General features: G+C 49.6%; 1 long non-coding RNA gene across 1 annotated transcript; it reads left to right on the top strand.

The window, feature by feature from the left end:
- The first annotated feature begins 64 nt into the window (after positions 1-64).
- On the top strand, positions 65-19,570 carry LOC119144675. The gene is made up of 5 exons (XR_005103184.1): positions 65-553; positions 1,537-4,424; positions 5,492-5,564; positions 13,380-13,817; positions 13,910-19,570. It is a non-coding gene; the product is annotated as an uncharacterized LOC119144675 (long non-coding RNA).
- Positions 19,571-19,999: the final 429 nt, after the last annotated feature.

Here is a 19,999-nt window from a genome sequence, read left to right as displayed (position 1 = left end):
GGTCAAAGGGCGCGTGCGCGCTGAGCGGCTCAGCGGCCCAACGGGGCCGGGCGGGCGGTAGCGGCCGCGCGCGTGCTCCCCGCCCCGCCCCTACCCGCGCGGGGAGCGCGTGCGGGGAGCGCGTGCGGGTGCGGTGCGGGTGCGGTGCGCCGGTGCAGTGCGCCGCCGCCGCCAGTGGCGCGGGCGGGCGAGGAAGGTCGCGTGCCGGCCGGAAAGGGACGGGCCCGCCGGCCCCGCGGCGCACGCGCCGGAGGGCCGCTTCCGCTGGGGGTGGGGGTGTCGTGAGGGCGCGCCGCTCTGGGGCGGTGCCGCGGCGCGGCGGGGCCTGGCCGGGCTGGGCCGGGCTGCCCCTCCCCGGTCCGAGTGAAGGCTTGGGGCACGGGTTAACCGGCGTCCTCCCTCCCTGCGGCGACCTATCGGTGCCTTTCGGGGACCCGCCGGTGCTTCCCAGCGCCTTGCCTCTGCTGGGGCCGGGGCTTGGTCCTGGGGGCCTCAGCCATTAACATTACCGAGAGGTTTCTGCCGCCGGTGCGCGGCTTCGGGCCTCGTTCGGGTGTGTTTTTTTACAGGTTCTTTCCAGGGCTGATTTGGCCGCTGGGTAGCATCACCTCACGGGCTCGATGTGCTTGCACCGGTATTCAAAAGCTTTGCAAGCCTGCCTGCTGGCTCATGAGGGGGGCGGCGGTGCCTTTCGTTAACCCCCTGAGCTGTGCAAACCCAAACCGCACCTTTTTCGGTATCGTGGATTTTGCTCAAGAAGCAATAAAAGGCTGGAGGAAAATTTGAAGCTGCATCTCTGGGAGCAGGGTTGTCAATAGACTGGCCAAGTTGGGTTTAGTGGAAACAGCATTTTAAGCTCCGCTCAGTTTATTCCTTAAGCTTAATGTATTTTGTTGCCATATTTTGCTTTAAAATGGTACTAAAGTTTTGGTTGTAGATCAAACAGTGTTGGGAATTAGCTGGCTATCTTTTTGTAGTTTTAATGTGTGTGAAGGCATCTGCCGTTATTCTAGGCAATTTGGAGGGATGCTTTAAGGCAATAATGGCCCGTTAGAAGCTTGTCAAATGCATATTGTGATTTGTACCAGGTAAAGAATATTTCAGAGAGACAGAGTGATCCTGTGCATTTTAGAAAACCTGTGACAAGGGATGCTGCTGGTTTATTTTTAGCTAGCTTCCCCAGTCCTAAAAAAATGAAGACTTTAAAAAAAAAATTCCTGTCTTTTAGAATTCCACGGATCTTTATTATATGTGTTTTAGGTTCTCACAAAAGAGTAGAATCAAATCAAATGTGATTCATTCCTGCTAAACAATTAGTACAAATGTACAAAAGAAGCCAGATCTTAGATTTGCACAAGTCTTGGAAATAACAGCTCTTTTATGTTTGATGTAGTTTTTCTTCTGTGTGGGATTTTTGTGGGGTTTTTTGTTTGTTTGTTTGTTTTCTAATAAAGTTACAACAGAAAGAGGAAGAATTGACTGCATTTTAATATCTTGTTTTATATTTTCTATCTTGTTTTATTTTTCTTTCACCAGCGTTTGCCATCTCAGGTTTAAATAGAGCTGTAGGAGGGAGTACTTACAGAATTTTGCTGTCACATGTGAAGGATTCCACTTGCATTCAGCAGCTGCTGCAGTTTTACTGCCTCTTGTTGGAGATCACCAAACCCACAGTAGAGCTGGCATCTCCCCATCTGTTTCATGGCAAAGTATGACTTCTTCATTCAGACCCACCCGCACTGGTGTTTCAAGCTGAGATGCTGAGTTTGCATTCAGAGCAGCTGACAAATGCATGTCCTCTTCTGGAAGCCCTGCTATAGCAGTGGTTACTTCTGTCGGATGAGTAAAAACAAATGGCCAGAGTCAACAGTATCTTATAGCGAGGTTTGAGACGTGTGTTAAAATTTAAGCTGGATTTTTATAGGGAAAAAAATACCTCTACTTTAAATACTGGTTTATAATGCCCTCCCTAGGATGTATAATGTACTGTTTCAGTTTCTGCTCTCACCCAGTTCTGTTCTTCAGTGCATCTCCTTTCCCCAAACTGTCCTTTTTCATACTGCTGGGTTTTTTGCACTTCTCTGTCGTTGGCACCTGGGCAAATTACGTATTTCTTTTTGCCTAGGCATGTTCTTTCTCTGTCATGTGAGCTAGATCACTCCATTTCTGTCCTCAGCATTCCTGGATGATGACAAGAAAGAGCCCAGAGTGTGGTAGGGCATTTCTTCTCTCTTGCTCAATTTAAAAAAAATAATTGCAAGTTCTGCTTAGCAGAGAGGGACTTTATGGTGATCTCACTATTAGCCTCTTACCAATCTATGGCTTCGGAGTTTTCTAACACTAAATGCTATTAGGGCAGTAAAAATGCCCTCTTAACTTCAGATGGATATCCAGAAAAGTTCAAATTTTTGCTCAAAAGCACTGGAGCGTTCTAATTAAGCATGTCTAGTATTTCTTCTTTTGGCAAAATATTACACTTCTTGGATCTTGTCTTCCTAGATTGCACTCCCGTTGCTTTGACTTGAAGCAAGGACGTAATGGTTAGTGAAAGCCCCGTACTTGCATTAAGTGTTAAACGGGAACTTTAGATATCCTTTATAAGAAAAAAAACTCTTCACGGTAGGAGGTAGGTATAATTAGCTGATGGTGCCTGAAACAATTACCTTGTCCTCCTCCTGTTAACAAACATGCTCAACTTACTTTTCAAAATGTGGCCTGAGTAATTTAGGGCAACAAGAAAAAGGAGGGTTTTGTGGCTGAGGCACAAGATTTGCATTATGCTTTAGATTCTGGTGCTGGTCCATTTTGCTAATCAATTATGACTAAGTCTCAAGGACTTAGATGATTGCATGCTTGGTTCTGCTGATTGCCCACCCAGAACTACAGTCCAGAGCCGCGACTGAGGTTTGGGGTTAGGAAGGGGTCCTGGCAGGAGAGCCCTTATTGCGTATTACCTGATATTCTCATCTGTCTCTCTCCAAGATCTGCTTTAGCTCTGCTGCTTTCAAGTTCTACGGTGGTGGCTGATAAAAGTTACTGTAGCACACTTGGTCAGCTGGGCCTATTGCCCAGACCCGAGCGTACACCCTGTCATTGCAGGTGTTACACATGTGGCTGGGCCTAGAAGTTGGCCACCTTCACAGAAACTGCTTTTTTTGAAACCCCAGGCTTGAGATTAAGCTGGAAGACACAAGCGTTTCCTTTGTCACCTTCAGGGAACCTATGCCAAACAGGAATTGAATGAGGGGTAATAATTCTTTAACTGTAAATCTTTGAAGTATTTTGCAATCCAGATAAGATGACTTACCTGATGGACGATGGACGTGTTACTTCCTTTCGTGTAAATGTTAATAGAACTACCAAATGTGAAAAAGAGCAAAGTTTACACAGTACTTTTCACTACAGCAGTTGATTAATGTTAGACTACACAGATAGGTGTTTTCTAAACATAAGTTCTGCCAAAGTTAAAGATCCTTTGTAACTTAAAGCTCTAAGTGGATACAAGAATTTTCTTTTGTGGCAGTGGTATTATGATTTGTGAGTGCAATTGTTTTTTATTCTAGGCTGTCATGGAAATAAGGAAGTTATTGAAATGTGTTCAGACTTCAATAAATTTCCTTTTCTGTTGCCTAGGAATCATGACTTTTTGATACATGATGGATTGCACTAAACTGTTGGAAATTCTACAAACCCAGCTTTATAGTTAGCCACAGGAAACATTTTTAAATTGTACCCGAAAAGTGTTAATATTGAAGTTATTTTTTTTTTTAATTATCACAGCTGATAGTTGATTTAAAAAAAAAAAGTTTTGTAGTTCAGGAACTGCATGATCTTTTTCACATCTCAGTGTTTTCCTTTTCTGTTTAGCTACAGAGCAATGCCATGTGCTAAAATTGCATTGTGAAAGCTAAAACCTTGGTGGCCTGTGCTAAAGAGATAAGGAAGAACGTGTACCTTTTGAAGGGCGTGCTGGTTTCTTTAAACTGAGAGCCTAGCTGATAACACTGTTTGCCTTTGGTAGCCTACTTAGCCCAGATAGCCTTTTCAGTGCTAGATAATGTTTTGAGCAGAGCCAATCCCAAATTGAATAATTTGTTTAATAAGAAATAAAGAGGGAAAAAAAACCCCCTACATCAAGACATTGCAGAGCTCTGTATTTTGAATCTTCTTGAATATGGGCAAAACCAGTTTTGCTTTCTTGTATTTGGGGCTATTTGAAGAAGAGTGTTTCTTCACTCACACGAAGAACTGTATGTGTTTCCCTTACTGAACTTGTGAAGGAGCAGTCATTTTGGCAGTGAAGGAAGTGTCATTCTCAGGCAGTCGTGACATGGGAGAGGTAATGATTAGATACTTTATAACATGCCTGAAGCAAACAAAGCAAGAGGTTTGTGCGGTGGGATTTTCTCCACTGCTAAGTGCAGGTGAGGAAATGGGAAGGTACTGAGATGACTTTGGTCGGGAATATTGCAGCATTTTCCCCCTCGTATCTCCTCAAGAGTATACTCCCCCTCCTCGCTCTAAGAACTCTGGTTAAGTATTACGCTTTGGGAGACACTAGCAGGGTTGGAAATGGATGGACAGAGGAAGAAGTCCTAGAGCAGGGGCTGGGGATGGAGCTGCTCTGGGAAGGCTTGCTCTGGAGGGATGGGGACAGTGCAGTGCAGGAGCAGGTGGAGTCTGTGCCTGGCTCTCACTGGCTGCCCTGTGGGACAGGCTCAGCTGCTCCTGGTCTCCTGCTGGTTCTGGTCTCTCACCCCTTCTTCCTTTCCTGAGAGTGAGCTTTCATGCTGCTCCATCCCTATCCCTAATACAGCCACATCCTCTGCTCTGTTTCCCCTGTCCTCTTCTGCCCGGGGGAAGCCCACACGCCTTGCTTAGAAAGCACCAAATGAAGGTATTGTGAAAAACAGGTTAGGTGTTTCTCTCTCCCTCTGCCTGTTACTAGCTAGAATCCAAATTGCTTAACTCTGAGGCTTGCTCCCTTCATCAGTAGCTACGGTATTTCTTCCTTAAGAGCCAAAGTACTTGAAGTAAAAACATTTTGAGTATCATACTGCTGTTCCTGAGTGCCCTTGAAGTGCCACACAGTGACTGGTAAGTGTTGTATACTTGGGGGAAAGAATTATTGCTACATTTCTATGCAAACACCTAGATTATGACAGACTGTAGACTGTTAAAGATGCATACTTGGGGGGCTGGGGAGAAGAGGCAGGAACCATTGTAAGTGTCCTAGTCCATTCTTTCCCCAAGTGACAACACTGTATCATCCCGACTGAGATTTTTCAAGCTTTTCCATAGAAATCCTCCAAGGATGGCAATACAGCAGTCTCTAAGGCAGTCTATTCCAGGGCCTTACTCTCCTTACCTTGGAAATAATTTTTGCAGTTCCTTCTCATTCTATCCCCAGTGGAAGTGCAGAACATTTTGTTTTTCCTTTTTTTTTTCCCCCAACTATTTTTCTCCTGACAAAGCTGTGTCTCTTTTGCAGGGTATGTATTGGAAAGTGGTCATGCTGGTCTTGTGCTGCTGGCTCAGACTGGAGTGAGCTCTGGCACGAAGAGGTAATCTGTTTCAAATAGGCATTGCTGAATTAGCACATATACTTGATAGTGATTTTTGTGCCAGCATGTACCAGTCTGCTGATCCCTATTCCAGAGCAAGCTGCTATTGCTCTGCCACATGCACACCGCATGCATGATGGGGTGCCAGCCCTTTTGTGTTGCAGAGATTCTGTGCATATTCCCTTTGCAAAAGGCTGGTGGCAGCAGCATAAGAGTGTGTGGACTGAGAGAAAACATTAACTTTCACTGGACCGGCTGCGGTTAATTAATTTGCCATGAGAACTGGAAGGACCAAATCTCAAAGGATGCTTTGGCCAGTTTCTCTATGTATAAAGTCCTTTAGCTGTTCACTATGACTTGAGATTGCCCTTATGCAGGACATACTTCTGTGTTTCTGGCTCCATGAATGATACTTCACCCATAACTTTTCTCACAGGTCTTAGTTGAGACCCTTTAACCATTTTATCATAGCCCTGCCACCTTTGAATCAGTAGCCTGGCATCTTCTAAGCCAGTGCCGAAACCCTGCTGTCTCTGAAATGTCAGCCTGCAGCTCCTCTAGCGCAGCCCTGCAGGCCCTGGCAGCTTGCAACTAATTATCTCGGCTCCCATGATGAGCCAAAGGAAAGTGCAAGAACTGTTTGAAGATGAAGTACAAAGAGGGAAAACAAAAAGCAAAACGAAGCTGCAGTAGAGTATGATTAACAGACCTGTGTGAAACTGAGCCAGGCAGAGGACAGAGAGAGGCAGGGTGGCAGGGCTGGACTAGTCTCTGTGCACGGCCACCACACGGTGCCTCCTGCAGCCTGCTGCCAGTGGCGGTGGGTCTGCAGCGGCAGCGTGGCATGGGAAGGATGCTTGCTGAGGAGAGTGCATGCAGGGCATGGAGGAACAGCCCATGCACAGCACGAGTTGACTGGTGACAGCCCTTATGGGACCCTCAGAATGAGGGTCGTCCTCGAATGAGCTCCCATTGAGCCTGGGCTGGCTTGGTTGAACTCCTCACCTTGGTCCATGCCTATCAGCTCCACAATGCTGCACCCACCTAAGGACCCTGCAGATCTGCCTGCCGGGCTCCCCTCTCCTACTGCCGGCACAATTTCTGTGCTGTGCTGCTCACCTTTCCAGGGTGACTTGAAACAGTTGCATGAGGGTCTGGACAAACATCTGGAGGAGCTGGACACAAGACCTGAGGTCTGAGGGAGGAGGAGAGCTGCATATAGTAGAGAAAAATTGCAAACAGGATTGAAGGGATCTGCATTTGAAGGAAACTGGTGACATCAATGTTAAAGGGGCAGGTGGAGAGCAAGAAGGAACAAATGATGCAACCTCCTAGGTAGCTGTACAAGGTGGCATGAAACCCTGGCCTGGACGCATGATGACAGAACCTGCGTAAAGCCCTGCTGCTATGAAGTAAATCTATCACAATTGTTTGGACAAATGTGGACCACCGTGAGGAGGAGTTCATGTCACACACTGCTTTTAACTCAGTTTTAGGACATTACAGCTCAATTTATTGTATCATCAGACTGTGGCCCTCACTTGTGAAAGGAGCCAGACAGCTTGCTCATAGCGTGATGTGGGCTTTCTAGCCAAAGCTGACCCTGTTCCCCTCTCTACCAATGGCACCACAGCAGAATTCTTCGCTCGGTTCCAAGGGATTTTACTGGCAGTCAATAACTGTCTTCTAATAATGCTCTTAACTGTAAGAAGTGGGAAGCAGGGTACTGCCACTGTTCTATATCATAATAACTGTTCAGTGCAGGTGCATTTTGTGGGATCTATGGCTTCCAATGCATTTTGGGTTACAGCTGGGACCCAACATGGCCAAACCTGGTGGTTTTGGAAGACTGGGAGCGTGGCCCTGCCTGGCCATCCTTTAGAGGGCACTGACTGACCGTTTGTGGTTCCACTGGCAGCTGAATGTGCCCGGTGACTTGTTGCCACTGAGGGGAGAATACCATTCCCCTTTCTTGGTCCCTTCTTCCCTTGTCCTCACGGTTTTCTCCCCTTCTCCAGCCCATGCGGCCCTGACTGCTTCCCTCTTAAGGGTTGATCGGTTATAAGGCGTTTTTCTTATTTTTGGCAGTGAGTTAGTTTGGGGTAGTTTAGTGACTTAAATCCTCTCTGTCAGAGCTGACACAAGATAAGCAGCAGAGTGCGTGGCCCAGGGGACAAAGGGAAACTGTTCCAGTGCTGACAAAATGTTAATTGGCCTTAACGGCTTCCTGTGAAACCATACCCTTTGCAGCACAATTCTGGAGGAATAATTAGCACTAATTGTTTGGTTTTACCTGAAGTGGGAGAGTGGAAGGGGAGAGATGAAAGGGTTGAGTGTTGGTAAAAGGATTGAAGGGGTGATGCATCAAGGGGGACCTCAGGCCCTGGGGCTGGGAAGTGATCTGATGGGAAGGGGAATTCAAGGACTGCCCAGAGGAAGGGGAGCAGACCCCCACCAGAGCAAGGTGGGGTTCACCAAGAGCTGTAAGAGGTGCCTAGGGCAGGATTTAATGTCTATCATGTTTGGCTTCTGTCCTCTTTCTCTTCACAGAAGGGCAGGGCCCAACCAGTGTGGAAAATAGATGTTCGTCTCTGGCTAAGCACCTTGGCTTCTCTGAAGGCCCTAATTCATGTCCCAATGCTGCCATGTTATCAGCGTTATATAAAACACACTTCAATTTTTTTGTCTTGTAAGGACATCAATTTAGACTCTCAGAGCTGCCTCCGTCCCTCTTGACAGGCTACCTTCTTTCCCCTTGGGCTTTGTATGAGTCTGCAAAGAAACACAGTCAGTGAGCGGAGGAAGAGGAGAGCTGGGCTGGAAATGGAGCAGGAGCTCTCCTACCCGCCATGGCCAAAGAGCCCTGCTGGGGATGATCCTTGGCCCTCAACAGCTTCTCCTCCCAGCTTGAGAGGGACCCTGCTCCCCCTAGTATGGCAGTCAAACCAGTCTGGTCATCTGCAGTGCCAAAGGTGGCAGGTAACAAAATGCCAGGTAAAGCACAAATTAGCAAGTGACCTAACACTGCACAAATTCCCTGCCCCTCTTAGGAAAGATGACGACTCACTGCCTTACTTTGACACTGGGGGGGAGTTGAAACAAATAGGCTTTTATAGTCAAGCATGCGTTGAACTGGGACTGCTGTGGGTCCCAGTCGTCTTTGCAGAGGAGCAGAGCAAGAGCGCTGGCTGCTGGAGGCTGTGGCAAATGCTGCTCGTGGGTGGCTTGAGAGGGCATCTGAACGTTTCAGTGGTTTTCTGCTTTCTAGAAATGTTCATCCTGCTCTAAGCATCCATACCTTGGTGTCCATCCATACCTTCCGTGCGCTTGCTCATCTCATGGCTGTTTTGGTAAGAAATACCAAACCCTTAGCTGCGGTGGTGTTTTACTCCCACCCAAGCTCACTCGAGAGCATCCTTCCCTAGGCTTATGTGTTTAGTGCAGTACTGAGAGCACCAGACGCAGATGACTTGACCCAGAGAAGCGAGTCATCAGCAGCCTATTGCAACGTCAGCCTCACTTAGCCTTGGCCAGGGCTGGGTGCGCATGGGTGTCATGTGGTGCACTGTGAGCTCTGTTCCACACTGAGCCAAGGGCTGGGAGGAGAAAGGGAGGACAAAGTATGACATCAGGGCTGTGTATAACTCATCCAAAAGGGGACTGGAAGAAAGGGATCATGGAGGGGATTACACCTAGTCCAGCACTGCAGGCTTAGCTCAAAGCAAGGACTTTAAAAACAGCTGTGGTACATACAGTCTTTGCTTGGCCTGCATAATCTGGGGAGCATCCTGAGCTGCTCTGAGGCAAACTCTTCCGTTCCTGTTCCTGCCACGCTCACATACAGCCTTCCCCCCAGATCTGTACTTGCTCTATCTGTACAACTGGCAGAACCCCCTGAACAAGCACAGGACGTTAGCTGTCAGCTACCAGGGATGTGGCAGAGTCCTGTGGACAAGCGATACTGTAAGTGTGACAGCTTAAAATTAGAGGTGAGCCATTAAATTGCCCGTGATTCTTAACAGCAGTAGCTTGAGCACAGTTAAACCCAAAGAGAGAGGAAAAATAAATAGAAACAGCTACTAAAAATGTCATTGCAAAAACAATCCAAAGAAATATCAAATGAACATAGGAAAAGGAACTGTGTTTTCATGCACTGCAAGCTGCCACTTCTTCAAAGCATCAGGAAACAAGCTGTTAAGTGGTGCAAGAGGGAAAACTGGGCTTCCAACCTCTCCTGAGCTGCCTGGCCCACTAAATCTTGCTGCCAGTGATGTAGCTGCTAGGCCAGATGCAGGCGGTGGCATGGCCACCCCAGCTGTGCCCATGTGCTGAGGGGTGGCCGGTGCATGTGCCAAATGGCATGTCATCTGCTGTCAAACCTAGGTGCTACTAGGTGAGCATGGCCTTCCTTTCCATGGACAGGGTCACTGATAGAGGTCTATTCTCTGCCTGGCCACAAATTGTCAGTAGATTTATGGGAACTCCAGTATATCTGAGGCATCTTGACTAAATTTGATTGAGGTTACCTGGGGATACAGGAAAAAAACCAGGCAGACAGGCCTTGGGATTATACAGGTCTCTTGTCTTTATGAAATGCAGACTAAAAATTATTTCAGAGCACAGAAGAGTGGTGAATAGCTCTGGCTGTTGCAGGGTGTCAGAGACTGAGCCGCGTAGATGCATTCCGTGGCGCAGAGGCACCTGGCACCTTTGCCAAATGTGACACAGAGCTGTGCATGCAGCACCAGAGGGGATGTCCAGCCGGTGCAGGGACAGCCACCCTGGTGCAAATCCTCACCTGGTAGGAGTCTGCTGCTGCCGTCTTCCCCTGCTGTCAGCGTGGGCTGTGACACTTGCAAGGTGCCTCAGTACTGAGAGCAGGGGTACTCGGGTGCTTCAGAGGATTTGAGCATCAAAATCTTTGGGAACATGCACTTTTCGTTTAGACAGACAGAAATGCAAAGGCAAACAACAGGGCTTTGATAGTCATGAAGATCTGGCTTAGACATGAATATAGGCTTGTTTCTACTAGTTGGGGGTTATTTTGTGCCGGCTATTTTTCTCCGGAAGAACAAGCCTATTTCATCCAGCTGCACCTTCCAGCTCTGCTGCTGCTGTTTTCAGGCTCTTTGCTTATGGTGCACACTGCATGGGCATGAATAAGCAGGTATCCAGTACCTTGCGCTGGCAGATTCCCAAGGGATCTGCAGTAAACAGTGAGCACAGGGATCCAAAATCATCTTCCATATCATGTTAGCGAAGTACAAAGCCCGAGGGCGCTGATGTTAGTGTAGCTGAACAGGGAGGACTGGGCGAGCTCTAACTCCTCCGTGTCTTTTCTGACAGCACTGCCCTGTGGGGCTCACACCGGGGTTTTGTTCAGGAGTTCATGTGCTCCCTAGTGCTGCACTGGCTTCGCATGGCAGCAGCACAGCCTCCCTGGAGTGAAAAGGAAGATAACAACAACCTCTGCCTCCTTGCAACAGTGCCTCTGGAGCCAGGTTACTGATCTTCAAAACCAAGTTATGGCTGGTTTGTGTTTTGCACAAAAGCAATCCCCCTCCCCATCCTCATCCTCGTAAGACCTGGCTGGGCAGCTCAGACTTAACAGCTCAATTTCTCCACAGCAGTGCAGCCAGGATGTTGCTAGATTATAATCCAAAACCTCCCCAGATCCAGCTGGAAGTCATCACAAAAATTGCCACAGAAACTGAGAACAGCTCTCTGGGAGAAGTATCTGTAGCTACCCATGGGCTATGGGAATGTGGAGCTGAAAAACAGGGCTGGCTTCCCAGGGCTCTTCATTCTCACATTGTGAGTAATCTTGGTGATTTTAAGAGTGAAAACAGTCCTGTCTTCTGCTCCAGAAGGACCAACCCCTGTAAGGCATGAGCGTCCCCACACAGACCGCTCCATAGGAAGCTATGCTGCTACTTAGCTTTGGCTCTCCTGATTTTCTATATAATTCTACGTGTTTGACCCCACCTTCCATTCTTTGTGGTAGATGTAGCCTTCTGTCACTAGCCAAACAGTGGCTATCTGGAGCTGTAGCACCCTGGTGAAAGGCTTTCTTTTCTGCATTTTGTTATCTTAGAAAGGGGTTTACCCCCACGCTGTACCCGATGTCCAGTTTCCCATACCTGTAGCCCATCTCACCACTTCAGTTTTCCTGCCTATCCCCTTTCCACCTTTGTTCTTATTGCAGGGCCCCCACAAAAGCTGCCGTTTTTGTAGCCAGGATGTGACTGGGGAGCAAGCAGGGGCCCTGACACGTACCGCCTGGTTTGTCAGAAGGCTGGTTGTGTGGTGAGAAGCTGCAAGAGGCAGGAATACAGCAGCTGTGCAACTCCCTTCCCCAAAGGAAAGAGTTTGCCGTTAAGCTTAACAGAGGAAGTCAGAGCAGCCAGGCACCCTGCACTCTCTCCACACTGCTATCCCCTGGCTGTGCCGTGGGGGAAGAAAACATGGAAAGAGATTTCCTGGAGATACTGGGTCCTGGCTAAGGCAACAGGCTGCTGGCACATCGTGCAGGCAGGGCAGAGTCTCAGGCCATCTCTGAGCACCTCTGAGCAGCCTGTGGAAAGCACTTGATGCCAGCCGAAGGGCCATGGGGAGAGCTGAAGCCAGCTGCTTGGGTGGGTGAAACCTGTCGCTCAGCTCACTGCCGGCACTGATTTTGGTGCTGGGGCTCTCTACAGCCTCCCTTTCCTGCCCTTGCACTGCTCACACCACAGGCATCTGCAGATCCATGCTGGGACCAGCACTGTTCAACATCTTTGTTGAAAACATGGACAGTGGGATTGGGTGTACCCTCGGCAAGTTCGGTGATGGCACCAAGCTGTGTGGTGCAGGCAACATGCTGGAGGCAGGGATGCCATGCAGAGGGATCTTGACAGGCTTGAGAGGTGGGCCCATGTGAACCTCATGAAGTTCAGCAAGGCCAAGTGCAAGGTCCTGCACCTGGGTCAGGGCAGCCCCCAGTATCAGTACAGGCTGGGTGGAGAATGGAATGAGAGCAGCCCGGAGGGGAAGGACTTGGGGCTGCTGCTGAACAGAAAGCTCAACATGGCCCAGCAGTGTCTGCTTGCAGCCCAGAAAGCCAACTGAACCCCGGCCTGCATCAAAGGAAGTGTGGCCAGCAGGTCGAGGGAGGTGATTCTGCCCCTCTACTCTGCTCTTGTGAGACCCCCCTGAGGTGCTGCGTTCAGCCCTGGGGCCCCCAGCATAAGGACATGGACCTGTTGGAGCGAGCCCAGAGGAGGGCCATGACGATGGTCAGAGGGCTGGAGCCCCTCTCGTATGAGGACAGGCTGGGAGAGTTGGGGTTGTTCAGCCTGGAGAAGGGTCTGGGGAGACCTTGCAGCTGCCTTCCAGTACCTGAAGGGGCCTAAGGGAAGCTGGGGAGGGGCTTTTTACAAGGGCAGGTAGTGATAGAAGGGGTAATGGCTTTGAACTGAAAGAGGGTAGATTCAGATTAGATATTGGGAAGAAATTCTGTACTGTGAGGGTGGTGAGACACTGGAACAGGTTGCCCAGAGCAGCTGTGGATGCCCCATCGCTGGCAGTGTTCCAGGCCAGGCTGGATGGGGCTTTGAGCAGCCTGGTCTGTGGAAGGTGTCTGGCCATGGCAGGGGGGTTGGACTGGATGATCTTTAAGGTCCCTTCCAACCCAAACCGTTCTGTGATTCTATGAAATCACTTCATCTTCCTTTTCCCCTTTGCAAGATGGTCAGAAGAAAAGCCCCACCCGAGTTTCCTGTTGTCAGTTACCTTTTTTGTTTTCTTAATTTCATTATTGGGTTTTCTCTCTCTCAGCTTCCTGGCAGATCCCTGGCTGTTCGTTCGGGCTGTTTGGGACCCCTCAGTCACCGCCCCACTCTGCTGGCACAGAGGTTTGTGGCCAGTACGTGGCTGTGGAATGTAAACACCAGCTTGTACAGTGCAACATGGGTTGCCATGCCCCAGCCCTCCACCTGCAAGCAGCTACCGGGCCAGTGGTTTTGAGCCACAGCCTGTTTTGAAGCATTTCCTACTGTCATTGTGGAGATTCTGCATGATTTCTTTCTCTGTCACTGAGGAAATCAGCTTTGAAGACAAAACGGCAGCAGAGGGGTCTGAGCTTGGTCTTGTATTTGGTGCAGAACAACCTGCGCCCCACCAAGGGGCTGGAGCACCCACTGCCTGCTTGTGCTGGTCATGAACTGGAGCGTGCCATGCAGCCATGCCTAAGGACGATTTCCATACTGAACATCAGTATGTATCACAACCAACCTGCCAGCAAAGGTGTCCATAGGGAATAAGCTGTGTCCTGTATTTTTGACCCAGTTACCGTTTCTTTTCTGCAGTGGCTGGCAACCAGGCAGTGCTGTGACAGCCAGACTGTGCTGCAAGCGGGGTTACGCTGCTGGAGTCCTGCTGGGATATGCAACTGCTCCATACGCCCATGGTTGTAGTGGGCCAGAGGAGGTCCATATGCCCACAGCTGCAGTGGGCTGGAGGAAATGTGCTCAGCACTTTTCACTCAATCAACAAGATCAAAGTCCTTATGCCCTGTGTAGATGACCTTCACATAGGTGCTGGGGATAAAGTTTGGCTCGGCTGTGGGGCCAGGAGTGAGTATCTTGGCTAAATACTGATCTTAGGCTAGGGACACAGAATTTGAAGCAGTCAAGTTAGCAAGTTAGAATCATAGAACAGTTTGGGTTGGAAGGGACCTTTAGAAGTCATCTAGTCCAATCCCCCTGCAATAAGCAGGGACATCTTCAACTAGATCAGATTGCTGAGGGCCCCATCCAACCTGACCTTGAATGCTTCCAGGCATAGGGAATCTACCATCTCTTTGGGCAACCTGTTCCAGTGTTTCACGACCCTCAGTATAAAATTTCTTCCTTATATATAACTTCCATCTCATCTGCTGAATTTGGCCTGTTCCTGAACAAGGTAACATGTTTCAGATTACCAAAGCTGCTGAGTTTCTGTCCATCAGCCGAACCATTGCTTGGGATTGAGCTGCTGTTGTGCCGCCAGTGGTGTGTGCTAGTCTGAAACCCTGAAGAAGGTGGGAGCCTGTTTCAACTGCTCTGGAGTACCAGGCTGGGTCTGGGGGTCCGTGCCTGTCCTGGGGTGCGAGGGTCACGCAATGAAGTATTCATATACATCCATGTCTTCAACGTCTTTGAAAATATATGCAAGCAATAGGAAAGTGCACAGGCTGTTTCCTTCGCTGTCCTCCATCAACATAGCTACACTCTTGATGAAGCCCTCCCAGTAGGAATGAACAGATGATATCCTCTGTTCCCAGTTTGGTCTGAGAGCCAGCCCACAGCGGCTCCCCTGGTTCTTCTGCCTTTCTTTAGTCCAGTGTTGTAGTAATGGCACAAAGCCTTTCTCCCTGTTGTGAGCAGAGGTTATTGTAGCCAAGGCTGCTTTATACACCAGCATCTCAAGTAACTGGACAACCGGTTAAAAACAATTACCTTCTCCATCTCCAGGCTTTTCCCCTTATGCCTTTCAGCTAGTTGCACCAAAAAAACCCTGCGTTTCCTAACAAAAGAGCCTTGTTCTCCACTGCTGTTTCAGCTGGGATCGAGTGTCGGGTACGCCTGCCTGCTGCGTCCCCTGCATCCCCCGCGAGCTCCCAGCTTGGGGTCTGCCCTGCCAGAGTCCGGGGTCAGAGAACTGATGGGGAACTTCTGTCTAGCTGCTATCCCTGCCCTCGTGTGTCGCTGTGAACGGGAGCCAGAAGGAGGTGGCTAGAGGCAGCGGTACCGAGATGCAACTCCCAGGCATTACTACTGCTGCTATTTATAATTTCTCCTGTCTGTGCCATGTTGATGCGACAATAGGATAGCTGTTTTGCTAGGCAAGCTGTATTTTTTTTTTTACCACTGATACTTCTTGCTTTGTCATTGTTTCCTTGCTTTAATAGGAAGCCACCTTTGTATTTTTTTTATGAAACACCTCACTAATTTCTATAAATAAGAAGGGCGAGGCACATACTGGAGAAACTTAAAATATTTGCAGTGAAAACCAGTGATACATACCAGAGGTGTATGGACTGGGAATTGACCATGACTCACCATCACTCTGAAGAACCGTATCCAGTGATTGCAGCATTTGCCACTTGATGGCTTCTTCTTCATGGGTTGCTGGTGGCCTGATCTGGAGGGTGCTGGCCCCTTATGCTGGGCTTCTACGGGAATCTTCCTGTGCTTTATCCGGGGCATGGCATCACTTTGCTGGACTCAGGTTGGGGAACTTGATGTGCTGTATGACAGAGCCTGCCAGGTAGGGCTGTCTAGTTATTAGTTTCTCTGGCAGCAACAAGGATTGAAACATTTCAGTTTCAGTTTCAGTAAAATCCGCTAACAATCCAGAAGGGAACAAGATCCTATCTGCAGGAGCTTGCCCAGAGAGCTGAATGGAGAGTTATAGCCCTATGACACCATTTACAGAAGGTTGGCACAGGAGCTTTCTAGCTAATTAACACTCCCTGCAGTTTCATGGGCTTTGCCACAGCAATATGCTCTCGCAGGTGGTGTATGTCCTAACTGGTGTTTTGAATTCAAAATCTTAAGAATAGAGGTGCAGACAGTGAGCCAGTGGGTATTCCAAAGCGGACCATCCGCTGAGAGCAAGGAGAGAGGGCAGCCCTTCCAAAAAATGATGTCGCTGGAAACACGCCTACCTTCATACAAGGTCTGTTGCTGAGCATGAAGTGTTCCAGCCCGGCACTCTGCCCAAAACCACTGTTTTCTCTTTTGAAAAGCAGATCTATAAATTATAGGTGGGCTTGCACCAGAAGCTAGGATGTCAGAAATTGCATATGTTTCTGGAAACATCTGATTCGTGTCCAAAATCTGCTGCTAGTCTCTGCTCTGCTGTATCTCAGGTTGAATGTGTGAGCTGTGTGGCATCTGGAGACCTCTCTTATTTCACCTGTACAGCCTCAGCCTGAATCTAACCCACGTTTATTTAACAGGCTGAATTTAAGCTGCCGGTTACAAGCCTACATCCTGAGAGGTCCTTTCTCCTGGAAGCGGCAGAATCCTCCCTTCAGCTCACCCCCCTGAAACAATGGGGTGAAAAGCCACGTCTGCAGTATGCAACTTAAAAAGGAGTGTAAGAAGGTTGTCTTTCCCAACTATTTGTCTCCTGATGTCTCACCATGTAGGTGACCACAGCAATTCAAAACAGCTTATTTTATGTGAAAAAGCTAATTGCTCCTTCCTTGGGCTCTCCTTCATGTTCCACTTTTTAGACAGTTAATTGCCATCCCCATTCTGTGGCAACAAATCAACGGCACACAGATCTCAGATCAGAGCCTTTACTGCTTCTCTGGCTTCCTCCCTGCTGCTTCACACCCTTCAGAGGTTTAAAAAGAAGTTAACAGCAGGACAGGGAAGCTTGTCCAGAACGACTGATTTCCTTTTGCTGACCCTGATGGGGTCGTGTCCTGTAACCCTTGTGGAGCAAGGGAGGATGCCACTGCATCTTTTAACTCACTTTATTTTCCTGGCAGTGCTGCCCCTCTGTCCAGGGAGGGCTGAGCTGGGATCCTGCCATCGTCTGCTTGTGGCACAGGGTGAGGGATGCTCTCCTGTGTTAAAATGTGAAAAATGATGGCACTTGAGGATAGCCTCACCTCTAAACCATGCAGTGCCCTGGAGGAAGGTCCAAGATCGCTCCCAGCTGGACAGGAATAACTGAATCAAAATGCTTCAGCCTTTCCCACCAGCCCAGTGGTTCATGTCACCAGGCATGTCCGGCAGGCACAGCCCCCATCTCTGCGGGTTGCCAGTGATGCGCAGGGTGACGGGGCTGGGTGCAGGCAGAGGAGAGCTGGGCACGGCTGCTGCTGTGGCAGGTGAGGGGAGCACGGTGGCAGGGTTTCTGGCCTTTTGAGGGCTACCAACTGTATGTCCCTTGTACCACACTGCTGGGGACAAGGTGTGCGGAAGCAAAGGCAGCCTGTCTCCTGGGTGCTGTGAGTGCTGGGGATACAACATGGTCACGCCTGTATTCCCACTGCCATTGTAGTGGCTGGTGGCCAGTGACTAAATAACCCCTGAGTCAATTTTTAACTTTCCCAGCACACGAGTTCCTTTTTCAGCAAGATGACGCGTCCCCCTGGGAGGCTCAGGCACTGATGCAGCAGCCGTCTTGCTGGATTTCCCCTCCTGCTGCTGATGGAAACCACCACTTCCTTCCCCACCTCCCTTCTGGCCCCTTCCCTGCCCCGTTCCCTGGAACAGATGGGCGCCTGCTGTCCTCCCCAGTGCCCCTCCAGCCCCTGGGAGAAACACCAGGTCCCCGTACCATTTCCCCTTACCTTCCCCTGATCCCCAGGGGAAGGATGATGGAAAAAGCTGTCCTGAGTGGTACATGCTAAATGCACTGAGGGGCCTCGGTGTGGCATGAGGTCGGGGAAGAGGGTTTCAAGGCTCTTAACAGCACGTGGCCATCACACCTGAGAAGCACTTGGGCACTGTCACTGTCGGTCCCACTCCAGGCAGAGGTGTCAGTTTAATTGGCAGGCATGCAGCTGCCCTCCGTCTCACTTAAATGAGATTTCTTGTTTTGTTGGGGAACATGCCCGGCTGCTTTGAAAAGGATGCCTGTGGTTTTCTGAGGGCAAATATGTTTCATGTGCTCCATTGAGATAGAGTGGTGCTGCCTCTCGCAAGTGTGTGGGGGGTGAGCCCCAATCAATCAATTAGCACTGATTAACCAGAGGAAAGCTAGCTCAGGTAACCTAATCCTGCTCCCTGAGTACCAGAGCAGAGAGTGATTCAGATCATGGTGCACCTCTATCATGGCCTCAGACACATGGGGTAAGCTGTTCCTGGCTGCTTTTAAGTAGGGAATTAAGCATGAAAGCATCAGGGCCGGGCAGGGGCTGCGCTAGGGGAGAAAAGGATGGGGAGCAGGGGTGGGAGGACAGGGTCAGGGTCAGGCAGTGGGAAAGGGTTGATGAGGCATGGTCACACCACAGGGAGCTGGCTCGCAGGGCTGCCTTTGGGATGTACCTCATTTCAGAGCTCCCTGGTTCTCAGATGTTTGTACTTAATTGCTGAAACCCAGGAATTAAAGCGATGTGAGCTGCACGGTGGCAGAGGCAGCACTGCAGCAGCCCCAGGTTTGCTTGGCTGTTTTCCATTGCAGCATTGCAAACAGACCCGGAGGTGCCTGGCTGCAGCGCGGAATCATAGGGGCTCCTCTGGTCAGAGTCTCCAGCCCAGGTCCCAGCAAATGGAGTTGCCTCTGCAGGTCTGGACCCATCTGCTGAGAGGTCTCATCAGATCCACTTTGTGACAGACTAAGGGCTGGGGATGCGGTTTTATCCAGCAGGGAGCTCTGGTGTGTTTCGAGCAGTTGAAATGGCTGGTGTGGCTGGTGGGAAGCTCCAACGGTGTGGGTGAATGGGACCTGTGTGTACTCCTGAAGAGACTCGTGAAAGAACATGGGCAAAGTCGCTGTCTGCCCAAACCGAGAGGCCTCTGATGGCCACGTTTTTATCCTTCACACCCTGAGGCTTGAGTGCAGCAGTGCAGCTCAGAGCTTGCATGCGGGACGTGCATTTGAGCCCTTCAAGTCCTTAGCCAAAGCTTTACCATGCAAGGGAAAGGCAGAGCCAGAGCTTGCGAAAGTCTTTCCTGGAATGGTGGGATTTTAAGGTGGATTCAGCATTTGTGAGATTGCGCCTGGAGGACTGTGTCCAGTGTTGGGGTCTTTGGGCCAAAAGGAGGACTGATAGATGGGAGCATATCCCATGGAGACCACGGACATGGTTCTGGAGCTGGAGAATAGGATGTAGCAGGAGAGGCTGCAAGAGCCAGGGATGTCCAGGGTGGAGATAAGAGGACCAAGCTGGCTACAGATGCCTCCAAGGAGAGCACGGAGAAGGTGGTGCTTAGAGGTGCATGGAGAAAAGAGAAGAGGCAAGATGCAAACTAATACAAGGAAAAAAATCCTCATTCAGAGGGTGGTCCAGCACTGGCAGGGGCTGCTCTGACATGTGGTGTCATCTCCATCCTAGGAGAGATTCAAGACTCAGCTGAGCAAGGCCCTGAGCAGCCTGGTCTGACTTTGAACTTGTCCCTGCTTTCAGTGGGGACAGATGACCAGGTGACAGCCAGGGGTCTCTGAACTACTCAGTTTTGACAAGTCTTGGCTCTGCTGGGTGCTGAGTCCTCTGAACGTCACCACCCCCACAGAGGTTGTTAGTGCTTTGATGGTTCCTCTGAGCTGGAGCTTGTGGAGATCTCTTGCACTTCTTGGCCTGGCGGAGTGGGGACACAAGAAGAGATTTCAAGGAGAAATTCTGGTTTACCTCTCTGGTCAGAGCCAGACCAACTGTTTTGATGTAAAGAGATGGTCTGCAACGGCCAGTGACTGCAAAAGGCTGAATTGAAGCTGGCTTGCACTAGAGATGG

This window comes from Falco rusticolus, chromosome 3 (genome assembly GCF_015220075.1).
Source record: "Falco rusticolus isolate bFalRus1 chromosome 3, bFalRus1.pri, whole genome shotgun sequence".
Taxonomy (NCBI): Eukaryota; Metazoa; Chordata; class Aves; order Falconiformes; family Falconidae; genus Falco; species Falco rusticolus.
The sequence above is the reverse complement of the archived record's forward strand: the minus strand, read 5'-3'. Positions and strand labels throughout refer to the sequence as shown.